Source organism: Bufo gargarizans, chromosome 3, assembly GCF_014858855.1.
Source record: "Bufo gargarizans isolate SCDJY-AF-19 chromosome 3, ASM1485885v1, whole genome shotgun sequence".
Lineage (NCBI taxonomy): Eukaryota > Metazoa > Chordata > Amphibia > Anura > Bufonidae > Bufo > Bufo gargarizans.
The window spans coordinates 581,775,850-581,798,778 of record NC_058082.1 but is presented as its reverse complement, the minus strand read 5'-3'; the positions used below and the strand labels follow the sequence as shown (position 1 = coordinate 581,798,778).

Sequence of the window (22,929 nt, the reverse complement as noted above, 5' to 3'; positions counted from 1 at the left end):
ACTGTTTCAGTTCAGGAATATCCTTGGGATGTCTGGTGTGAATCGCTTTCTTGAGGTCATGCCACAGCATCTCAATCGGGTTGAGGTCAGGACTCTGACTGGGCCACTCCAGAAGGCGTATTTTCTTCTGTTTAAGCCATTCTGTTGTTGATTTACTTCTATGCTTTGGGTCGTTGTCCTGTTGCAACACCCATCTTCTGTTGAGCTTCAGCTGGTGGACAGATGGCCTTAAGTTCTCCAGCAAAATGTCTTGATAAACTTAGGAATTAATTTTTCCTTCGATGATAGCAATCCGTCCAAGCCCTGACGCAGCAAAGCAGCCCCAAACCATGATGCCCCCACCACCATACTTCACAGTTGGGATGAGGTTTTGATGTTGGTGTGCTGTGCCTCTTTTTCTCCACACATAGTGTTGTGTGTTTCTTCCAAACTCAACTTTGGTTTCATTTGTCCACAGAATATTTTGCCAGTACTGCTGTGGAACATCCAGGTGCTCTTGTGCAAACCGTAAACGTGCAGTAATGGTTTTTTTGGACAGCAGTGGCTTCCTCTGTGGTATCCTCCCATGAAATCAATTCTTGTTTAGTGTTTTACGTATTGTAGATTCGCTAACAGGGATGTTAGCATATGCCAAAGACTTTTGTAAGTCTTTAGCTGACACTCTAGGATTCTTCTTAACCTCATTGAGCAGTCTGCGCTGTGCTCATGCAGTCATGTTTACAGGACGGCCACTCCTAGGGAGAGTAGCAGCAGTGCTGAACTTTCTCCATTTATAGACAATTTGTCTTACCGTGGACTGATGGACAGCAAGGATTTTGGAGATACTTTTATAACCCTTTCCAGCTTTATGCAAGTCAATAATTCTTAATTGTAGGTCTTCTGAGAGCTCTTTTGTGCGAGGCATCATTCACATCAGGCAATGCTTCTTGTGAAAAGCAAACCCAGAACTGGTGTGTGTTTTTTATAGGGCAGGGCAGCTGTAACCAACACCTCCAATCTTATCTCATTGATTGGACTCCAGTTGGCTGACACCTCACTCCAATTAGCTCTTGGAGATGTCATTAGTCTAGGGGTTCACATACTTTTTCCACCTGCACTGTGAATGTTTACATGGTGTAGTCAATAAAAACATGGTCACATTTAATTCTTTGTGTGTTATTAGTTTAAGCAGACTGTGATTGTCTATTGTTGTGATTTAGATGAAGATCAGATCACATTTTATGTCCAATTTGTGCAGAAATCCATATCATTCCAAAGGGTTCACATACTTTTTCTTGCAACTGTATATATATACATATATATAATGGTCCACCATAGTGATAGTATGTATATAATGCTCCTCCATTCCTCCCCAGTAGTGCCAAGCATATACTGTATAATGATCTCCTTTCCCCCATCCCTAGTGCCCCCAGCAGTGTGGATACTTAGTATTAAAAAAAACTCCTCCCTCCCGTCCCCCGCCATTGTCTGCGAAGCAGACCTCAGTTTTATCTGTAGCTTATGTTGCTGCATCCTGATGCATGCTGTCCCAATGACATCACTACTCGTGCTCTGGGTCTCATGTGATGACGCCATCATGCGAGACCCAGAGCAGGGGGTTGAAGTGATGTCATTGCGGCTTCTTGCACCGTTCTAATGCCTCACAGACAATGTTACTTTTTATTCTTTCTTTTTTTGGAAAAAAAATTATAAAAATCTTAACAATATACAGTTGTGTTCAAAATAATAGCAGTCAGACATCACTAACCTAATCAATCACTGTTTTTGGTAGAAATAATATTTCTACATGGCAAATAATTTACTAGCAGGTGTAGTAGAGTAATTGTCACAGTCGTTACCTTTGGCAGTGACCTTCTGTCTATGCTCTCGCTGCAGCTCCATTCCTGTGTGGTTCTTTATGGGTTAACTCCCCTGTGTGCTTATTAGGAGTTAATCCTCTGTCTGCTCCATGGGTGTGGCCTCTCTGCTGCACCCATGGAACCTGTATATAAGGCTGAGGTTTCCTCAGTTCTGTGTCAGCACTCCTGGTGTGTGTTGTCTTGTCCTGCTCCTAGTTTGTACTCACTCTCCCATGCTGCTGACCCATGGGATCCGTGTCTGTCTGTGCTCTGTGGGTTTCCTACTTGTTCATTCCCGTCCTCTTTCCTGTGTTTTGTTATCTGTTCTGCCAGTTATGTTTTAGTCACCTAGTTTGTATTCATATGTCTCTGTTCAGCAAGCCCTTGCTGCACCTTTCTTTGCAGCAGAGAGCTATGGGCAAGGCCTAGCAGTTTACTACTGGTGGAGCTAGTCCTTATCTGCTCATTGCCACTCCTGTTTCCTTGCTATGAACTTCTGCTTGTGTTTTTAGTTGCCTGCTTGTATTTGCCTGTTTGTTATGTTTGCCTATGTACCGTCGGTACCTTCTGGTACCTGTTGTCCGTTTGCTCCTGTTGTCACTGTCTAGTTCACGCTCCAGGGTGGACCCTGGCAACTCCCTGCGGCAAAGCCTAACCCTACCATCTGGGGCCCTAGTGAATACCAGGAGTTGCTTAGTCACGCCCCTCTGGAGTATTACTAGACAGTGGCGCAGTGGGGGTTTTCCTCTATTTCCCTGTGTTTCCCTCACGCTCCAGGGTGGACCCTGGCAACTCCCTGCGGCAAAGCCTAACCCTACCATCTGGGGCCCTAGTGAATACCAGGAGTTGCTTAGTCACGCCCCTCTGGAGTATTACTAGACAGTGGCGCAGTGGGGGTTTTCCTCCCACTGTGCGGACGGTACATAGAGCTCTCTATTTCCCTGTGTTTCCCTCCTTGGATTCTGTTTGTACAATAAACTCTTGTGTGTCTGTACCTGAGTTCCGTTTGTTTATTGCTTGACGACACGGAGGTCTCTCCTGGGACCTCCAACTCATGACAGTAATAGAAACCCAACAGACCCAACAGTTGGGCCTATTTATCACATACCGGGGATCATGGATCAGTTTGAATACATCAGAATACTTGAAGAGGTCATGCTGCCTTATGCTGAAGAGGAAATGCCCTTGAAATGGGTGTTCCAACAAGACAACGACCCCAAACACACCAGTAAACGTGCAACATCTTGGTTCCAGACCAACAAGATTGCTGTTATGGAGCGGCCAGCCCAATCCCCGTATCTTAATCCAATAGAAAACTTGTGGGGTGACATCAAAAATGCAGTGTCTGAGGGAAAACCAAGAAATAGAGAAGAACTGTGGAATGTAGTCCAATCATCCTGGGCTGGAATACCTGTTCACAGGTGCCAGAAGTTTGTTGACTCCATGCAACACAGATGCACAGCAGTTCTCAGAAACAGCGGTTATACAACTAAATATTAGTTAAGTGATTCAGAGGAAAGCAAAATCTTCAAACATTTTTCAGTTTATATAGTGAATGTTAGAGCTTGTAAAGAAGAATACAAACACTACTATTTTTTTGAACGGTCTAATATTCACTTTTCTTTAAAAAAAATTTAGAGGAACAACCAGGGCTTTTTTTTTCAGAGAAAAGGTGGTGGAACTCACCCCCCCTCCCCTGGCCACGCCCCTACCCACCCCTAGGACCGCCCCCTAAAACCGCCCCTTTAGAGAACAGGGATGCAAGTAAAATTTGGGGGGGCTATAAAATTCCAGCCCAGCAAAGAAACCCCCCAGATGGGGATAGCACTGTTAATGGGGGATCTGGGGATGGCACTGTTATGGGGTAGAGGATCTGTGGATGGCACTGTTATGGGGGATCTGTGGATGGCATCCACAGATCCCCCATCCTATAACAGTGCCATCCACAGACCCCCCCCATCCTATAACAGTGCCATCCACAGACCCCCCATCCTATAACAGTGCCATCCACAGACCCCCCCACCCCATAACAGTGCCATCCACAGACCCCCCCACCCCATAACAGTGCCATCCATAGACCCCCCCTCCCCATAACAGTGCCATCCACAGACCCCCCCTCCCCATAACAGTGCCATCCACAGACCCCCCCACCCCATAACAGTGCCATCCACAGACCCCCCCACCCCATAACAGTGCAATCCACATACCCCCCCACCACCCCATAACAGTGCCATCCACAGACCCCCCCACCCCATAACAGTGCCATCCACAGACCCCCCATTGCCACTCCAGTACAGTTATAAAATGTGTAATTCAATTAATAATGATTCATGCTGCCCCCTCTGTAGTATAAGATTCAATATATTGTACTCACAGGGCTACTGTTATCGTAATGCAGGCCGGCCGGGCAGACGAGCGGCAGCGTCACTGACTGACGTCACGTGCCTGCGCCGCCTACTTTATGAATGAAGTAGGCGGTGCTGGCACGTGACGTCAGTCAGTGACACTGCCGCTCGTCTGCCCGGCCGGCCTGCATTACGATAACAGTAGCCCTGTGAGTAGGATATATTGAATGTTATACTACAGAGGGGGCAGCATGAATCATTATTAATTGAATTACACATTTTATAACTGTACTGGAGCTGGGGGCCGGAGCACAGTGAACGCACCGGCCCCCAGCTCCTCCTCCCAGTCCCTTCCCACTGATACATCGCAGCCTGCGATGCTGGAGCATGGCAGGCTGCGATGTCAAAAGGTGGCGGAATGCCGATCCAGTGCTTTCCGCCAGAAAAAAAGCCCTGGGAACAACACAAATTTGATATATTTTTCTTCATGTTTTGATTTGGAATAAAATGTGTAGTGTTCCCAATGCATTTGTGTGTATGGAAATAAAAGCTATTAGAAGGATTTTGAGCTTTATTCACTTTTGTAAACACACTGCTATTATTTTGAACACAACTGTAATAGGCAGGCACTTAACATCTGGCATACTTAAGTCAGATATGAATTGTTGTATACAAAATCCGAATTTATTCTGGTAATATCAAATACATATCAACTTAAAACCCTGGTATAAAATACATAAATAATACAATCCCCAGAAATTCAAAAATTGTAAAAATAAAATGTGTTTGGATCCATATCGTTTTAAGGCATATATAGAATTGCAGGTTCAACGTGCCAAATGGAGGTTTAAAAAAATATGTTGACTTCCAAAGATCTTCCTTTATGTATACATATATGAGACAGGGTGTATAGTTCTTTCTATTATCCCCACAGTCCAGTATAGGTTTTAATACACATCTATATAGATATTGTTAGTTTCAGAAATTCATTCACTCAAACAACTTGTTAGTTTTAGTTGTAAGGTTTCTGCATAAAACTTTGTTGGTGAAATCTGTGCAAAACCATATATATACATTCCTTGGAGGATCAAGTGTTTTGTTTCAGTATGAGGAACTTCGTCTTTCAGCATGACAACGACCCAAAGCATACATCCAAATCAACAAAGGAATGGCTTCACCAGAAGAAGATTAAAGTTTTGGAATGGCCCAGCCAGAGCCCAGACCTGAATCCGATTGAAAATCTGTGGGGTGATCTGAAGAGGGCTGTGCTCAGGAGATGCCCTCGCAATCTGACAGATTTGGAATGTTTTTGCCAAGAAGAGTGGGCAAATCTTGCCAAGTCAAAATGTGCCAGGCTTATAGACTCATACCCAAAAAGACTGAGTGCTGTAATAAAATCAAAACGTGCTTCAACAAAGTATTAGTTTAAGGGTGTGCACACTTATGCAACCATATTTTTTTATTTTTATATTTTTTCTTTCCTCTACCTAAAAGATTTCAGTTTGTTTTTCAATTGAGTTGTACAGTTTATAGGTCACATTAAAGGTGGAAAAAGTTCTGAAATTACATTTCAACAGGGGTGTGTAGACTTTTTATATCCACTGTATATCACACAAGGGATGCACATCAGGATTATATAAAAGGGGAGACACACACAGGGAAACACTACTATCATTCACAGACACAGGATTAAAAAAACCCAGAAGAAACGAAGAGGAAAGGGAAAAAAGAGAGAAAGCAGAAACTACAGACCGAGATAAAAGCGTGTACTCTATAGTAAATTTAAGCTCAATTACGCTTACACCAGCACAACCTAGTCTACTTAATAAAGGATTAAAATTTGCACCCACAACTCACCTGAACAAATTTGACACATTTATTGGAATATTGGAATTTATTGGAATAAATTCATAAGAAAATTATGTTTAAAAAAATATTTTTGTAAAAATCCAATAATAAAAAATGATGTTAAAAAAGATACGTACAACACACTAATCTAAAACAAAAAAAACAAAACCTATCCTAGACAGGAAATCGGACAAGAATTTGCGACTTTTCGGAGAAATGTGGAAACTAACATAAAGAAATTAGGAGGGTCAAGGAAATTAAACAACCTTACCCCACAGGAAATTCAGGCTATCAAAGAATTACAACAGAAAGAAAATATTATTATACGACCAGCTGACAAAGGTGGGGCTATTGTAATCTTAGACACACAACAATATACTATGGAATGTATCAAACAACTACGTATAGACGATTACATAAAGATCTTATCAAGGAATATAGTAACACACTTAAGGAATATGACGGAAAAGGATTGGATATGGGTCTCTTACAACAACAAGAGTATAAATTCATATTGGGAATGCAACAACGAATACCGATGTTTTATTGTATCCCAAAAATTCATAAAGATTTAATGAATCCCCCAGGCAGAACAATAATTTCCGGCATAGGGTCCTTTACGTCTAATCTGTCTAAATATATAGACAAACTATTTCAACCAACAGTAAAACAAACTTTTTCATACATTGGACACTACACAAATAATTGGAATAATTGAAAATCTACAGTACAAACCTCACTGGATACTAGGTACCCTAGATGTAAACTCTTTATATTCAATAATAGATCATGAACAAGGAATACAGGCCCTAAAAAAACAACTGGAAAAATAACAAATAAAATATATAGCCGAAGGAGTTCAATTCATTTTAACGCATAATTCTTTTGCATATGAGTCTGACTTTTACCTCCAAGTAAGAGGAACCGCCATGGGCACTAGGTTCGCCTCCAGTTAAGCTAATTTATTTATGGCACAGTGGGAAGACCAATATATTGTGCCTAAACTGGGGGAGAACGGAGTGCTATGGCACAAATATATAGACGATATTATATTTATTTGGCAAAAAAAGGAAAGTGAACTAAGTGCCTTTCTAAATGAAATTAATCAAAATTAAAATAACTTAAAATTCACATCAAACATTAGTAGACATCAGAAAGAATTCCTTAATTTAACCATAAAAACACAAACTAACCGTCTAATATGCAGTACAAAATTGCCATATACTCCACTCCAGCTGCCACCTACCAAGATGGCTACTTAATGCCCCTAAGGGACAATTCAGATGTCTAAAGAGAAACTGCACTATAGAGGAAGATTTCAAAAGAGAGGCCTTACATATGAAGGAACAATTCCTAGTAAAACTATCCATCTCGCCTTTTGGATACATCTCTTGCCAAAGTTAGAGATATGAACAGGGACCTTTTCTTTAAGTCAGAAGAAAATATAACAAAGACAGATCAAGAAAAGGAAGATCCCATAAGAATTATTTTACCATACAATGCCCAACACAAAAAAGTTGAAACAATTATAAAAAGACATTGGCACCATGTTCTAAAAGACAAACTAGTTGGCCCTCTTCTAACTAATACACCTCAAATTACATACACAAAAGCCCCTAATTTGGCATTGAAAGTAGAACCTACAATAAAGACTAAAACAAAAGCACAAAAAGATGGGACCCTTCATAATTGGTTTAATCTGAAAGGTTTCTACAGCTGTAATACAGTAAGTGCAGTAATTGTAGAAATACTACATTTCCAATAAAAACTGTTAACATCTCCTAAACAAATAACTCATTTACCTATGAAATTTATGATTTTCTCTTCTGTAACTCATCTATTGTCATATATTTAATTGAATGCCATAGGATTAACTCAGAAAAAAAATGTTAATCGTTTGATGACCCAATGTATTGAATGGTTAACTAGATTAATAAGTGTTGCTAAAATATAACCTTTATTTGGTATCTCTTAAAATGATTGGGGAAAATTTTAGATATCATAAAATAAAGTCCTATCCCCTTTGTTACTCAGGGATACTACACCAGATGGACAGCTAGCAAATTGCAGGCTCCGCTATCCACCTGGGGACTAGTGTTAATGTGGTGGAGGAGGAGTATATATTCAGTGCAAACAGCACAGGTGGTTTATGATCGTCACCACCCTGTGTAGCTGGTAGCTATGTTACCTAATATGTGCACCTGGACCTAGTGTTGTCGCTCATATCATTCAACAAACAACCAGTCACCAATAGTCTCTCACACACCTCTGTTTCACTCTAACCCTCCAGTGCTATCCCCCCACCAATTAACTAATGCTGGCTATGCCAAATTAGCTTTGCTGGCTATAACATATTAGTTCTAGCTGTCTCATCTGCGCTACAAAAAAATCAGATGTTAATGCTGTCCTATACTTAAACCCTTGACGCATTTCTGAGGCAACTATTAAACATTAGCCTGTTCAGCAGCAGACAAACATTCAGACATGCTGCACAGTGTTAGTATCAAGCGTGCAGCACACAGAGACAAAGCCTACGGCACTGGGATGGTCGGAACATGGCTACTCAATGTGCCCCTTTATGTAGACCTATTCCCGCCCCCCGGGCTGTAACGGCATCGCGGGATCCAATCAGCTTTGGAGGAGTGTCAGGTCAGGCACTCCCCTGTCCCACCTCTTCATCTCTGGAGCACCAGAGGGTAAGTGATATGTGAAGTTACTACAGGCGGCTAAAAAGACTCATACAGTGACTGTATAACCCCCCCATACTAAGCCAAGGAATTAACTGGGGGTGTCATCTAAGCAGTTAACTTTAGCTGTCCATCTGGTGTAGTATCCCTGAGTAACAAAAGAGATAGGACTATATTTTATGATATATAAAAATTTCCCCAATCATTTTAAGAGATACCAAATAAAGGTTATATTTTAGCGACACTTATTAATCTAGTTAACTATTTAATTGAATGCCCCTGCAAAAAAAACAGTACATAGGGAGAACCAAAAGATCATTGAAAAAAATAATTTACAAACAGATGACCAATATCAGAAACGGCTATGAAAAACATTCACTATCTAAACATTTTGAACAGCATCATGATAAAGATCCGAGTAAATTAATATATGTAGCCTTTGAGAAAGTGGAGATGCATTGGAGAGGGGGTGACCACATTGCACGTTTGTCTAGACAAGACTCTAGACGTAGTTATGACTTTGATACACTGCTACCCGATGGTCTAAAAATGCTGACTTTGAACTCTTCGGTTTTCTATAAGACAATGGGGTGGGTGCCTTTTGCCGACGGGACATCGGCGTCAGGCTGTTTACCAGCACTCCGATCTCCGCTTGGCAGGAGGCCCCCACCCTCATTACATCTACTGACATACTTGTTGTCAAGGAATACAGCCGAATAAGATCGGAGCCAGTTATTAGACAGATTCCATAAAATAAGAAGTCCAAGAATAAATAAAAAGCCAATTTAATCGTAAGAATACGCTTATCCGATATCCCAGTTAACGGAAATTTATCTACCGTATTTTTTGCCCTGTAAGACCCCCCCCCCCCCCCAAAAAAAGTGGGAGGAAAATGGCAGTGCATCTTATGGGACAAATGCTGCAGTTTTTACACTGATACACCGCCGACCGCATGCTGCACAGCGCGGCCGCCATGTATATTAGCGAGGAGGGAGGAGGGGCTGGGGGCCGGCCTCTAGTTTTTTAATGGCAGCGGGGCCCGATGCAGTCACTGTTTTCTATTGCACCGGGCCCCACTCACTGTACTAATCGTATCTACTGTAACTGCAGGCAGGCAATGTTTAACTATAGATATGTTCGATCCAGCAGCCTGTACTCACGATCATAGCAGGCTGGAGGCAGGAGGCTGGGCGGGCGGGCACTGGCAGCGTAACTCACTACGTCACGTGCCTGCGCCGCCTGCTTCATTCATAAAGTGGGCGGAGCAGGCACGTGATGTAGGAAGTTACGCTGCCAGTGCCCGCCCGCCCAGCCTCCTGCCTCCAGCCTGCTATGATCGTGAGTACAGGCTGCTGGATCGAACATATCTATAGTTAAACATTGCCTGCCTGCAGTTACAGTAGATACGATTAGTACAGTGAGCGGGGCCCGATGCAATTGAATACAATGACTGCACTGGGCCCCCACTACCATTTAAAAACTAGTGTAGATGCCAGCCCCCACCCCCTGTATTGGGGGTCATTCACAGTGGCTGACACTGTTATGGGGGGGATCTGTGGATGTCAAATAGCATAAGATGCTATTTATCTGTCATCCACAGATCCACCCCATAGCAGTGTCATGCCATCCACAGATGCCCCCATAATAGTGCCATCCACAGACGCCCCCATAACAGTGTCAGCCACAGACCCCCATAACAGTGCCATCCACAGACGCTCATAACAGTGCCATCCACAGACCCCCCCATAATAGTGTCATTCACAGGCTACCATTAGTTCAAAGCCCACCAAAAGCACACCTTTTGGTTCAAAATATTTTTGTTCTTATTTTCCTCCTCAAAAACCTAGGTGCATCTTATGGGCCAGTGCGTCTTATAGGGCGAAAAATACGGTAAGTCTATTTAATAGGGGTCACAGATCTATATACCTCAAGGAAAATTTATTTTATTTTATTGTATTTTATTACACATTTTTAGAAATAAGAACATATGCAATAGAAAGGTATAAACAAAACAGCACTGAATAAGACAAAATGCATGTAGATAACAAAAAAAAAGCATAAAAAACACATGGAAATCGCATATGCGTTTTGTATCAGCAATATGGAATAGATTAAATATATGAGTATATACTAAGAAGGCTAGTGGCATGAATATAGAGAATGTTGTTGATACTTTCTTTTGTGCTTATTTGTGCCCAACTATAATTCCAAACATTTTGATGAAGGAATTCCATGCTGGGTTTTTGGTCAGGTTTTAAGTGGGTATGTAGTGTCCCACTAGGTAAATGTGGGCACTACACAAGGGTTAATATGCCTATTGTATTAATGTAATGTTTTTATGTTCATTTCCCTGTGTTATCTGGGTAGCAGGCCTATTAGGTTGTAGTTTAGCCTCCTAAACATTAGAGGGAGCTAGAGAGCCCTGGATATATATAGTTAGGCCCAGACAGGGGAGTGCAGTGCAGTCCAGGTGGCTAGTAGTGCAGTCTAGCCAGCCTGAAGTCCCTGAGCCTATGTTAGCTCAGAAGAGTCACCCCAAGACAAGAGTTTGCCTCCTGGGAGAAACCTGCAGTTCCCACAAGCAGAGCAGAGCCAGTGTACCAGCTAGTCAAGTAAGCTGAAGGGCAGAAGGATTATAAGTGTAAAGCAAGGACATATACCTGAGGAAGATTGCTACCAAGGATAAAAGCCAGTATTAGGGCATACGGGCCTTGGAATACATCCAGCCAGAATAACTAAAGAATAGTGCAGCCTGGTCTGTGAGTGTTGTTGTTACCCTTTGAGTATCTTGCAAAGAACATTATCTGCCATTTATAAAAAGCCTGCAAATCGTTACTGCTGCAATGTGGAACTGAAGCTGAAATGTACAAAGTTGAATTGTTTCTCAGTAAAGCAAAGTTTGGTTCACCATACCATCGTGTTCCTCATTTACTACAACTATAAATCGGTGTGCCACCGTTACAGGCACTGGCGTCACGTTTCTTAAAGGGACCTTGCCCCAGGCACATTAAACACCTTCAACATCCAGGGCACCTCATCCACCATCAGTGTGCCCCAGAGGACTCCTGTGCCAGCCTTTCCTTTACTGTCGTATGCCTGCCCAGGGTTTTCCTACAAAACTGTGAGTAACCCTCGCTTGCCCGTTAACCGTGACCTCACAATCGCAATACCCTGCGGGTCTGGCTACTGCAGGTATATAAAGGGAAGTCTTGTATTTTAGAATAAGGCCACTGAGAAAGAGGTCGTAGTACCTCGAAACGCATCTGGCAAAATAATTAAGACTCCCACCAATACCCACATCTGATTTAGAAGAACTTAATCCATTAAAGGTCCTATGCTTATTATATTTGGACTACAGGAGCAGCGTGGCATCTGAACGGCCGATCCGAGGGCAAAACTGCCACGTGACACAACCCACACCACGTGGGACGTTAACTTCGGCACCCAGCAGCCAATGCTACGGAGGACATAACTATTGAAAGTATGTGAACGGCTGACCCGAAGGTAAAACAGTCACGTGATACAACCCACATCACGTGGGACGCCAACCTCGGCACCCAACAGCTGGTGCTGCGGAGAACACAGCCATTGAAAGAAGCGGGGTGAGTGAGCTGATTATCGGGTGGGACGCCACTGAAATCAGCAATATAAAGGACAACTTAATAGTGAGTACGATAACCAAACTAACCACACACTCCCACTAATACACCCATAATACTCTGCATATGTATGAATATAATGGAAAGCCAGCAGCATTTTTAAGTTTGTGATATTTTGTTACATCATTTTGCACAGATTTCACCAACAAAGTTTTATGTGGAAACCTTAGAACTAAAAATAACAAGTTGTTTGAGTGAATGAATTGCTGAAACTAACAATATGTACAGTACACTCACCTAAAGAATTATTAGGAACACCTGTTCTATTTCTCATTAATGCGATTATCTAGTCAACCAATCACATGGCAGTTGCTTCAATGCATGTAGGGTTGTGGTCCTGGTCAAGACAATCTCCTGAACTCCAAACTGAATGTCAGAATGGGAAAGAAAGGTGATTTAAGCAATTTTGAGCGTGGCATGGTTGTTGGTGCCAGACGGGCCGGTCTGAGTATTTCACAATCTGCTCAGTTACTGGGATTTTCACGCACAACCATTTCTAGGGTTTACAAAGAATGGTGAGAAAAGGGAAAAACATCCAGTATGCGGCAGTCCTGTGGGCGAAAATGCCTTGTTGATGCTAGAGGTCAGAGGAGAATGGGCCGACTGATTCAAGCTGATAGAAGAGCAACGTTGACTGAAATAACCACTTCGTTACAACCGAGGAATGCAGCAAAGCATTTGTGAAGCCACAACACGCACAACCTTGAGGCGGATGGGCTACAACAGCAGAAGACCCCACCGGGTACCACTCATCTCCACTACAAATAGGAAAAAGAGGCTACAATTTGCACGAGCTCACCAAAATTGGACTGTTGAAGACTGGAAAAATGTTGCCTGGTCTGATGAGTCTCGATTTCTGTTGAGACATTCAAATGGTAGAGTCCGAATTTGGCGTAAACAGAATGAGAACATGTATCCATCATGCCTTGTTACCACTGTGCAGGCTGGTGGTGGTGGTGTAATGGTGTGGGGGATGTTTTCTGGGCACACTTTAGGCCCCTTAGTGCCAATTGGCCATTGTTTAAATGCCACGGGCTACCTGAGCATTGTTTCTGACCATGTCCATCCCTTCATGACCACCATGTACCCATCCTCTGATGACTACTTCCAGCAGGATAATGCACCATGTCACAAAGCTCAAATCATTTCAAATTGGTTTCTTGAAAATGACAATGAGTTCACTGTACTAAAATGGCCCCCACAGTCCCCAGATCTCAACCCAATAGAGCATCTTTGGGATGTGGTGGAACGGGAGCTTCGTGGCCTGGATGTGCATCCCTCAAATCTCCATCAAGTGCAAGATGCTTTCCTATCAATATGGGCCAACATTTCTAAAGAATGCTATCAGCACCTTGTTGAATCAATGCCACATAGAATTAAGGCAGCTCTGAAGGCAAAAGGGGGTCCAACACCGTATTAGTATGGTGTTCCTAATAATTCTTTAGGTGAGTGTATATGGATGTGTACTAAAACCTATACCGGACTGTGGGGATCATAAAAAGAACTATACACCCTGTCTCATATATGTATAAATAAAGGACGATCTTTGGAAGTCAACATTCTTTTAAACCTCCATTTGGCTTGTTGAACCTGCAATTCTATATATGCCTTAAAACTATATGGATCCAACCACATTTTATTTTTACAATTTTTGCATTTTTGGGATTGTATTATTTATGTATTTTATGCTGGGGTTTTAAGTTGATATGTATTTGATATTGCCAGAATAAATTAGGATTTTGTATACAACAATTCATATCTGACTTAAGTATACCAGATGTTGAGTGCCTGCCTATTATATTGTTAAGGTTTTTCAGCGACTGGGTGAGTCACTTAGGTCAGAGCACCATTTCTATGCTGATAGAGTCGGTGAGCCACTATAAATACTCTTTTATTGTAAAAATGTTGTATGTCAGTTTTTAAAGATTTTTGCACAAAATACCTTTAGATTTTTCAGTCTAAAGTATAATAATATTTATTAGGGTTCATTCACACAAACGTATTTTCTTTCCGCTTCCGTTCCGTTTTTTTTTGCAAACCGTATGCGAAACCATTAACTTTAATGGGTCCGCAAAAACAAGGGAAGGTACTCCGTGTGCATTCCGTTTCCGTATTTCAGTGCTGCAAAAAAGTAGTGCATGTCCTATTATTGTCCGCAAATCACGGTCCAGGGCCCCATTTAAGTCAATGGGTCCGCAAGAAATATTGAACACATCCGTATGTCATCCGTATTTTGCCGATCCATAGAAATGCTATACCCAGCCCATATTGCTCATTTGTTTGGTGATTTATAAGTTACTGTTTCCGTTTCCGATCCATAAAAAATGGATCGCATACGGAAAACATACATATATGTTTTGTGGAATAACTGAACGGAAGAGGACTTAAATCAGAGGAAAAAAAAACTCAGATACGGAACAACGGATCCTTGAAAAAAATGAATGCAAAACAACAACGGTCGTGTGCATGAGCCCTTACAGAGACTCTGTCAGTCTGTACCCCCCTCCCAAGGAACTGGAGAACACTTGCAAACTGTTTTGCGACTTACAAAAAAAACTTGCAATTATAAATCTGGCTAAAAATTTAACTCTGCCCAATCTTGCCTCCCCAGCACCACCAGTGCCCATAGCCTGATAATAGCATTTTTGAAACCAAAAAAATATGTTTTAGTGTCTCCATAGTCTGAGAGCCATAGCTTTTTTTAACCGATTGTCTTAGGTTTTAATTTTTTGCAGCATGAGGTGACGGTTTCATTGCTACTATTTTGGGGGGAATACGACTTTTTGATCGCTTGGTGTTGCTTTTTATGTGATGTTAGGTGACAAAATATGTTTTTTTTGCCACTGTGTTTATTTTATTTTTTTATGGTGTTCACCTGAGGGGTTAGGTGATGTGATATTTTATATAAAGCTATTTTTTACAGATGCGGCGATACCTAATATGTATACTTTTTTATTTATTTCACTTTAACACAATAATAGCGTTTTTTTAACAAAAAAAATGAGGTTTTAATGTCTCCATGTTATGAGAGTTATAGTTTTTTTTATTTTTTGAGCGATTTTCTTATGTAGGGGCTAATTTTTTTCGGGATGAGGTGATGGTTTTATTAGTACAATTTTGTGGGACATTCGCCTTTTTGGAGTTGCACTTTTTTTGATTTAAGGTGACAAAAATTGCTTTTATTTTACATAGTTTTAATTTATTTTTTTATGGTGTTTATCGGACGGGGTGGATCATGTGATACATTTATAGAGCCGCTCATTACGGACGCGGCAATACCAAATATGTCTCTTTTATTTTAATATTTTTATTTTTAACTTTTTTTAATTACTTAATTTGGGAATTTTTTTTTTACATGTGAAACCTTCTTTTTTTTATTTCTTTTTTAAAAACTTTATTGTTTTTTTTTTTTTTTTTTTATTTTATACTTTGCATCCCCCATAAGGTCATACAAGACTTCTGGGGGACATTTACATTTGACATAGTAGCCCCAGTTGCAGGGGAAATACAGCCCCCAGAGAGGAGCAGAATACAACGCTGTACAGCCTCAGTGCAGGGCTGATCGAGGTCTGTAGAAGACAGACCCGACAGCTCCTGCACTCTCCCGGCCCTGGCGGTCACATGACCGCTGAGACAGGAAGCGCATAGCACTTCCTGATCTGTATACACAGCGCTTCCACCCATAGGACGTTTATATACTATGGGCGGATGTGAAGTGGTTAAATAGCATCTGTCCCCAATAACAGACAATGTTTGGAACATTTTTAATTTTAAAAAGTGTAACAAATGTTATGGCGCAGTGTGTTTTTAAACATGTTGTTTTTTAACACCATCTACCATGCGTTTATCCATAGCTATATATGTCAGTTTCAAAATATGAGCCCTGTGAGACCTCAGAGTGTCATACACTAAGTTTCAGGCCAATTGGAGCACTTTTGAATCGTGTAGAATTAAAGGCTATGTACACCTTTGGAGGCAATTTTTTATGATTGCATTTTACTAATTTTTGGATAAAAAATCATATTTTCAATTGGCCTTTATTAAAAATATTGAGCCATTCTGTCACAAAGGGTTAACTGTTTTTCTAGCTGTGTGACCGGTACTTTCACTTTGTGTCAGTCATCTAATAAACCTCATCCCTAAAATACTAAGAGGTCATAAACACTTATTTAAGCCACATTCTGACCAGTAAGATAAGAATTGAGCTTTAATGAGTGTTTATAATGTCAGAGAGCAGAGATAAGGAGTCTGTCTGCTCCCCAGATGGCGGAAAAGACAGAAAATCCACAGGCTACTACTACAGCATATCAGCTATGTACACAAAAAAGGATTTCATATTTTTAATAAAGACCAATTGAAAAAAAAAGATTTTTTAGCTCAATATAGGAACAATGTAATAATAAAAAATGCCTCCAAAGGTGTACATAGCCTTTAATTCTTGAAATGAATTTTTGAACAAATTCAGTCAAATCAGACCCAAAACAAATTTCAAGAAATTCACTCATCTCAAGTCTAGAAGATATATGCCCCATTCCTGTATACCTGGAAGATAGGCCTTCAGTCTTGCCAGGCTTTTTGTGTCATTTTGTGATGTCCTTATGTCAATAAGAAGCAAAGTGACGATCTTCTCTTCAGTGGGGACAGATGTTTGTCCCACTGCTGCTGTTACTTTCTGAAGAAATGTTACTTTTTACATCCTATTAAAATTCAACGAGTTAACGCATTAATTCAGTCTAATAACACTTACCATTAATAATTCAAATGGGATTTCCAAATGAAAGAAGAGGTCCGTATGATGTGGAAATTGGCTGTTTCATTAGAATAAGACTTTTGCACTTCAATGTGAGTATGGCAGATGAAGCTGTTATAAGACATTACAATTCTCACAGCTCATTATAACGTTATTTACAGTTATGTGGGTCAAAGCCCGAATCCTACGACCTCCCTGCTCTGTTACTACCCTACAAAAATATGCATGATTGTTTTCAGAGTTTACAGTAATTACAACTATAAGAAAGCGCTCTTGTAGGTACGTCGTGTCCTCTCAAATCACTTAAAGGAGTTATCCCACCAAAAGTATTTTATAGGCATCCATAGGACAGGCAATAAATGTAGAATAACTCTGGGGTCTGACTGCTTGGATCCCTAGTCCACTAGTGCAGTGTTTCCCAACCAGTGTGCCTCCAGCTGTTGCAAAACTACAACTCCCAGCATGCCTGGACAGCCTTTGGCTGTGCGGGCATGCTGGGAGTTGTAGTTTTGCAACAGCTGGAGGCACACTGGTTGGGAAATACTGCACTGGTGCCATCTCTTAATGGAGCAGTAGTGTGCATGCTGGTCTACCAACCCATTAATTTCAATTAGGACTGACGGAGCACTGTTTACATCAGGTTACATCATGTGCGCATGCCGTCTCTTGTTCCTCTTCCTGCTTGCTGTCTACATAGCAGCGGCGAGCAGGAAGTGAGACAGGAGACTTCTCTTCATCATACAGATGATCGTCGGGGGTGCCGGGTATTAGACCCCTACCTATCTGATATTGATAACCTATCCTGACGATAGGTAATCAATATTAAAAGCCTGGAAAACCCCTTTAAGGTGGTAGTGGACTCAGCCTGCAGAGGTTGCACATATGATATGGCTTTAAAGGCCACTTACACGCCACCATTTTTTAAACCTGATACAAAAAAATCTGTACATTGATTTTGGGGATCTGACAGACATTTCCCTCAGTTTGATCCTTGAAGATGTTCTCCACTGGACAAAGAACGTCAATGATAATTAGTGATGGTCCTTGTGAGAGCCTTGCACTGGGAAGAAATGTATCTCTCAGCAGAACTTACATTTCCCGATCGTGCCACCAATAACAATGAGTTTTACAGTGGGACGATAGATGGAGATCAACGATAAATCATTGGTCTTCTTGGAAGCTGATCTAGGGATCTGCCTTATTGGGGGTTTCTTTACCTTCCTCTGGATCAATGCATTAGGATTATACTGTACTTGATGGACCTTCGTCTTAATTCAACCTTATCAGCTAGGTACCTAAAGTGTGTATTAGACAGGCAGATTTTCTGTCTGATGATCATCATGATCATCTTGCAGTGTAATACTGCAGTCGATTGCTCGATGTCGATGAACAAGCAAATGCTGATTCATCAAGCAATCCAGATCTTTTAGCATGCTGAAAGATCAGGATTTGCCGGCGGCAGAACGTGCTGTCTAATTACAATCTGCCGCTGGCAGACCACTGTACAGCATGGGGACAAGTGATGACATAGCGATCGTTCCTCCCCATGTTGCTGAGGAGATTGCTGCATGTAATAGCAGTGGTCTCCTCCGCTAGCGAGCAGGCGATTGCTGGCTGATCGTCTGCCTGATTGGGGTGTCTAATACACCCTTAAGTCCTCATCTTCTTCCACATGAGCCAATTACCATTAGGATAATTTAGAAATAAATTAGAAATAAGCAAATCTTGATGACACTTGGCCAGGATGTTCCGAAGCAGCAACATGCCATATGCCTAATAGGTAGCTTTACCCTAACGTAACAAACACATTAGGTGTTGGGGCGGGACCACTGTGTCACCCAACAGATTTGACTATCGGCTAATCCTAAGGGCGTCCACTGGTATTCACCCTTTAACGCCTGTACTGAGATCTGGACTTCTCTGCAGAGGAACCACCAGGCTGCTGCCTCCTGGAGTAGTCTCTGTGTGATTGACAACTGACCCCTGAAGATCAAGAGACAGACTAGACCACCAAGGGGAAAGGCAAAATTGTAGTCAGGGACAGGCCGAGGTTGGTGCTGGCGGAGTACCAGCTATATATTACATGGTCCGAGGTCACAGCAGACAATAAAGGGTCAATAGAGAGGTCCGGGGTGAACATTAGGCATTGGGCACTCTTGCATTGTGTTTTCAAATTATAATCAAAGTCACAATGTTCTGCCAGATCAATTGCAAAGTTGATACTGGAGACACCAACAGACCCAACTGACTTATCCTGGAAGTCGGTCGTTGTAACAGGTAATAATGTAGCTCTGTAGGGATGCAATACAATAGCTTTGATAGACTCCGCAACAGAAGCTCCAGTGCAGATGTGGACTGAGCCCTATCTCAGTTCTCAACACAGACCCGACCTTTAAACCATAGAGATTTATAGGCCAAATGTTATCTAGTCTGGGAGTACTTCTTTAGAAAATTGTCAAAAATTGGACACATTTTTACTCCAAGGCAGTAAATAATGTTGTAGGAGTGTAAGCTCTTGGGGTTTAGAGCCCATTAATACACATTCACTGTGGGTCCATCTGATGCAATGCCTGGATTATAGGTTGGGAACAGCTGTCTGCCTTTAGGTGCCACCAGGGCATTGGCATGCAGATGGGTTATCCAGCCTCATTAACAGGTAAGTGTAACCAGCAGCCTTTTTTCTGAGATAATTGCTGGTCTCATATGTACATTTCCTAGAAGATGTTAAATTAACCTTGAAACATGTGCTTCTCTCTCAGTGTAGGAGAGGTTCATTAAAACCTCACACCGACTTTGGGGGACCTTGGGGTTCGTTTACTAAATGTAAAACCCATAGCTAAAAATCTCCAAATGTGAAAGATAAAATGGAAAGCTTCCGGCTGGTTAGCTTTTATATATTAACACCATATGAACTTTTGTTTCAATGTAACAGAAAAAAAGAAAACTATAAAAATAGCAATTTGCAAAACTGCTTATTGGGGGAAGGTTCTCGCTTTCCTTCTATTCCCTCTCCTTCTACAATGTACTCCTCCCTTAATTCTGAATATTACGCATATGTTTCAGCTCGGTGTTAACTTATTCGAGCTGGCAGCAATTTCTGTTTCAATAATGTTTACAGCATTTCATTTTCTGAGGAAGGGAAAGCCCACATTGCAGGTAGTGTGAAGCCTGTAATAATCATGTCTCCTCTAGTTTAACGGAGGCATAATTATTGTGTCCACTAGGTGGCAGCATCACCCAGTCTGACTTCTGGTGCTCTCAGACAACACTGTTCATACACACCATGAAGGTTCTTCTCACCAGTCTTGGTGTGGCCCAGCACTTCCACCCCAACAGAGATCTGTTTGTTCACAATACCTGTACTTGGGGGACTGTTCAGAGAGCACAGCACAGTTCCTTCTGTACGGGAAAAGAAAGAGACGGACACAAAGGAATAGGAAAAAGTGCCAGCCTATATGCAGTGCCACTGTGTCGGCCACCAGAGAGTCCGACGATTTTTCCTATAGTGTGCAATCATGACCACCGCTGATGGATTGCAGGTTGGTTGTAACCATGGAAACGAGCAGTGTATAATGTGATGGAAAAATAAATCTAGCCAGCAAAGGAGACAACATGGACAATCACAATACATTAGTAAGTGGCTTGTCTTTACTTTCCCTACATAATAAATGCTATTTGCTGAAGTGAGACTACCCCTTTAAGCTTAATGTAGAACAGTGTACATTGGGTTGTATACAAAGGGTTGTCTGACAGTTTTTAAAATTCTCAGGGGAGTAGACAGGCTTATAAAAGAAAGAAAGAAAAAAGCTTGTAATTGTACTGTGAAGCCCATAATGTATTCAATAAAAGAGAGACTTTTGGGGTCATTTATTAAAGGGATTCTGTAATCTCGCGGTGCACGAGCTCGCGCATGCGCAGTTCCTTCCCTGAGGCTGATGCCAGCATAGGGAAGGAACACTATGCCGGCACTGCGCAGGCGCGAGCTCACGCACCGCGAGATTACAGCGATCTGACTTTGTGAGCAAGGAGGAGATTCGTGGATACAGGCGGTGCTGGGCTCCTTCACAGGGGGACGTGGCTGGGCTCCAGAACGGTGAGTGCAGCCCCTTGGGCTCCTTACCAGGCTGATTTACATATATATATAAAATAATTTTTAACACTCAATAAAACCAGACAGAGCTATGGGACAGGTATATTGCGGACGTGCTAGCGGCGAAAAGAGGTGACAGAATCCCTTTAAACTGGTGTAAAATTAGAACTGGCTTAAATTCCACCTTTTGTTTTCCAAAGGAGCTGTCAAAGGTGAAAGATGAAAGCCAATTCTACTTTACACCAGTTTAACAAATGACCCCATTTATTTTACTATAATCAAGCCGACCTGGTAATTGGTCTCCACATTCACCTCCTCGCCTGCCTTGCCCTCCTCTACCCATGTACCCAACATCAAGGACACCCCAATGACCACCAGACAGGAGACTTCAAAATGTAGAGAGTGCCTCAAGTGGAAGAAGAGTTGTGTCCCTCCAAACACTGCACGCCCGGCTTGGGGAAGCGCAGAAGCAGGGTTAGCCAACATGAGGACTGTGACCACCCTCATTGCCACCACCACCACTCCCATCCTCTCTGCCTCCCCGCACATCCCCTATGGGCAGACATGACATCATTACTTCCTCAGGATCTCAGCTAGCTCGTGCACGCCCCCTACTTCCTCTCAGCCATCTTCTGAGTCTCCGTTACTAGGGATGAATCTTGCCTGACGATAGACAGTGGACTTCACCATAGGTGGAAGTGAGACCCCTAGTGGCCATGACATTACATCTTTTTTACAGGTGGATCTTCAAAGAATTCAATCTTATGTTAATTTGCATCCTGACTGCCTGTAAATGAAAGTTAAGCGGATAAGATATTACATAATACGTTAATATTCTACTTAAATAAAATAAAAAATTACATTGTATCATATATGATTTGCTATCTCTGCTTTTGCTTGTTACTTTCAGTCTATTGTAGGAGTTGCCGGGTGCATTTTAATTATGTACTGTGTTCTTACTGTTCCAGGTGGGAATATATTCTTCTTCTAAGGCAACAGATGTTTCAGTGAGTGTACCCCAGCGTCACGAGAAACTGTGAAAACCAGGTCTTTAATTAGAAGGGACAGACAATGTCAGCTTCCTCAGAGAAGCAGATGCCACATCTATGTGTCTACAGTGGCCTCCAGGGTATTTTTCTTTACCAGTTACAAGTTTACGAGGTTCAGACACTAACCGTGTTTATTTCATATGGCAGAAAATATGATGGGTAAAAATAAACTTTCAAACATTTTACATTGCTGTGATGAAGATGGTCGCACACACATTTTGTCTACACAGAACTTTTTATGAAAAATTAGATATTTTATTAAAAATGCCAGAACTGCCCACCAGGGGGGGACAACGTAAATCACAGTTCGTTGCTGAAAATGGATTTAAAGTGGTATTCTAAAATCTAAAAATCAATCAATTAGGTAAAACTGAAAAAACTAGAAGTAATGCAATACATTTATTTACCGATCCTGCTTTGATCTTCCTCTGTATTTTTTGCACTTTCTTTGACAATTTTGAAAAGTGTGACAAAAATTATTATTATTGTTTCTGCAAACTTTGCAGAAGTTAATAATACAGATGTGAAATTTTAATATAAGAAACTTTGCAATATATCTTATCAGAGAAAAATACTTCTTTCTCCCACCTCCTAAACTAACATTCTTCTTTCTCTGAAAGACAAGATGGCTGTCAGCTCACTGAAGGATCAGATTACATGTTA

The 22,929-nt window shown here is 41.6% G+C and overlaps 1 long non-coding RNA gene across 1 annotated transcript in view; it reads left to right on the top strand.

The window, feature by feature from the left end:
- LOC122930710 overlaps nucleotides 1–22,439 on the top strand; it is a 143,301-nt gene extending 120,862 nt beyond the window's left edge. The window contains exon 3 of the long non-coding RNA XR_006388161.1: nucleotides 22,186–22,439. This is a non-coding gene — a long non-coding RNA (uncharacterized LOC122930710). The remainder of the gene's footprint in view (nucleotides 1–22,185) is intronic.
- Nucleotides 22,440–22,929: the final 490 nt, after the last annotated feature.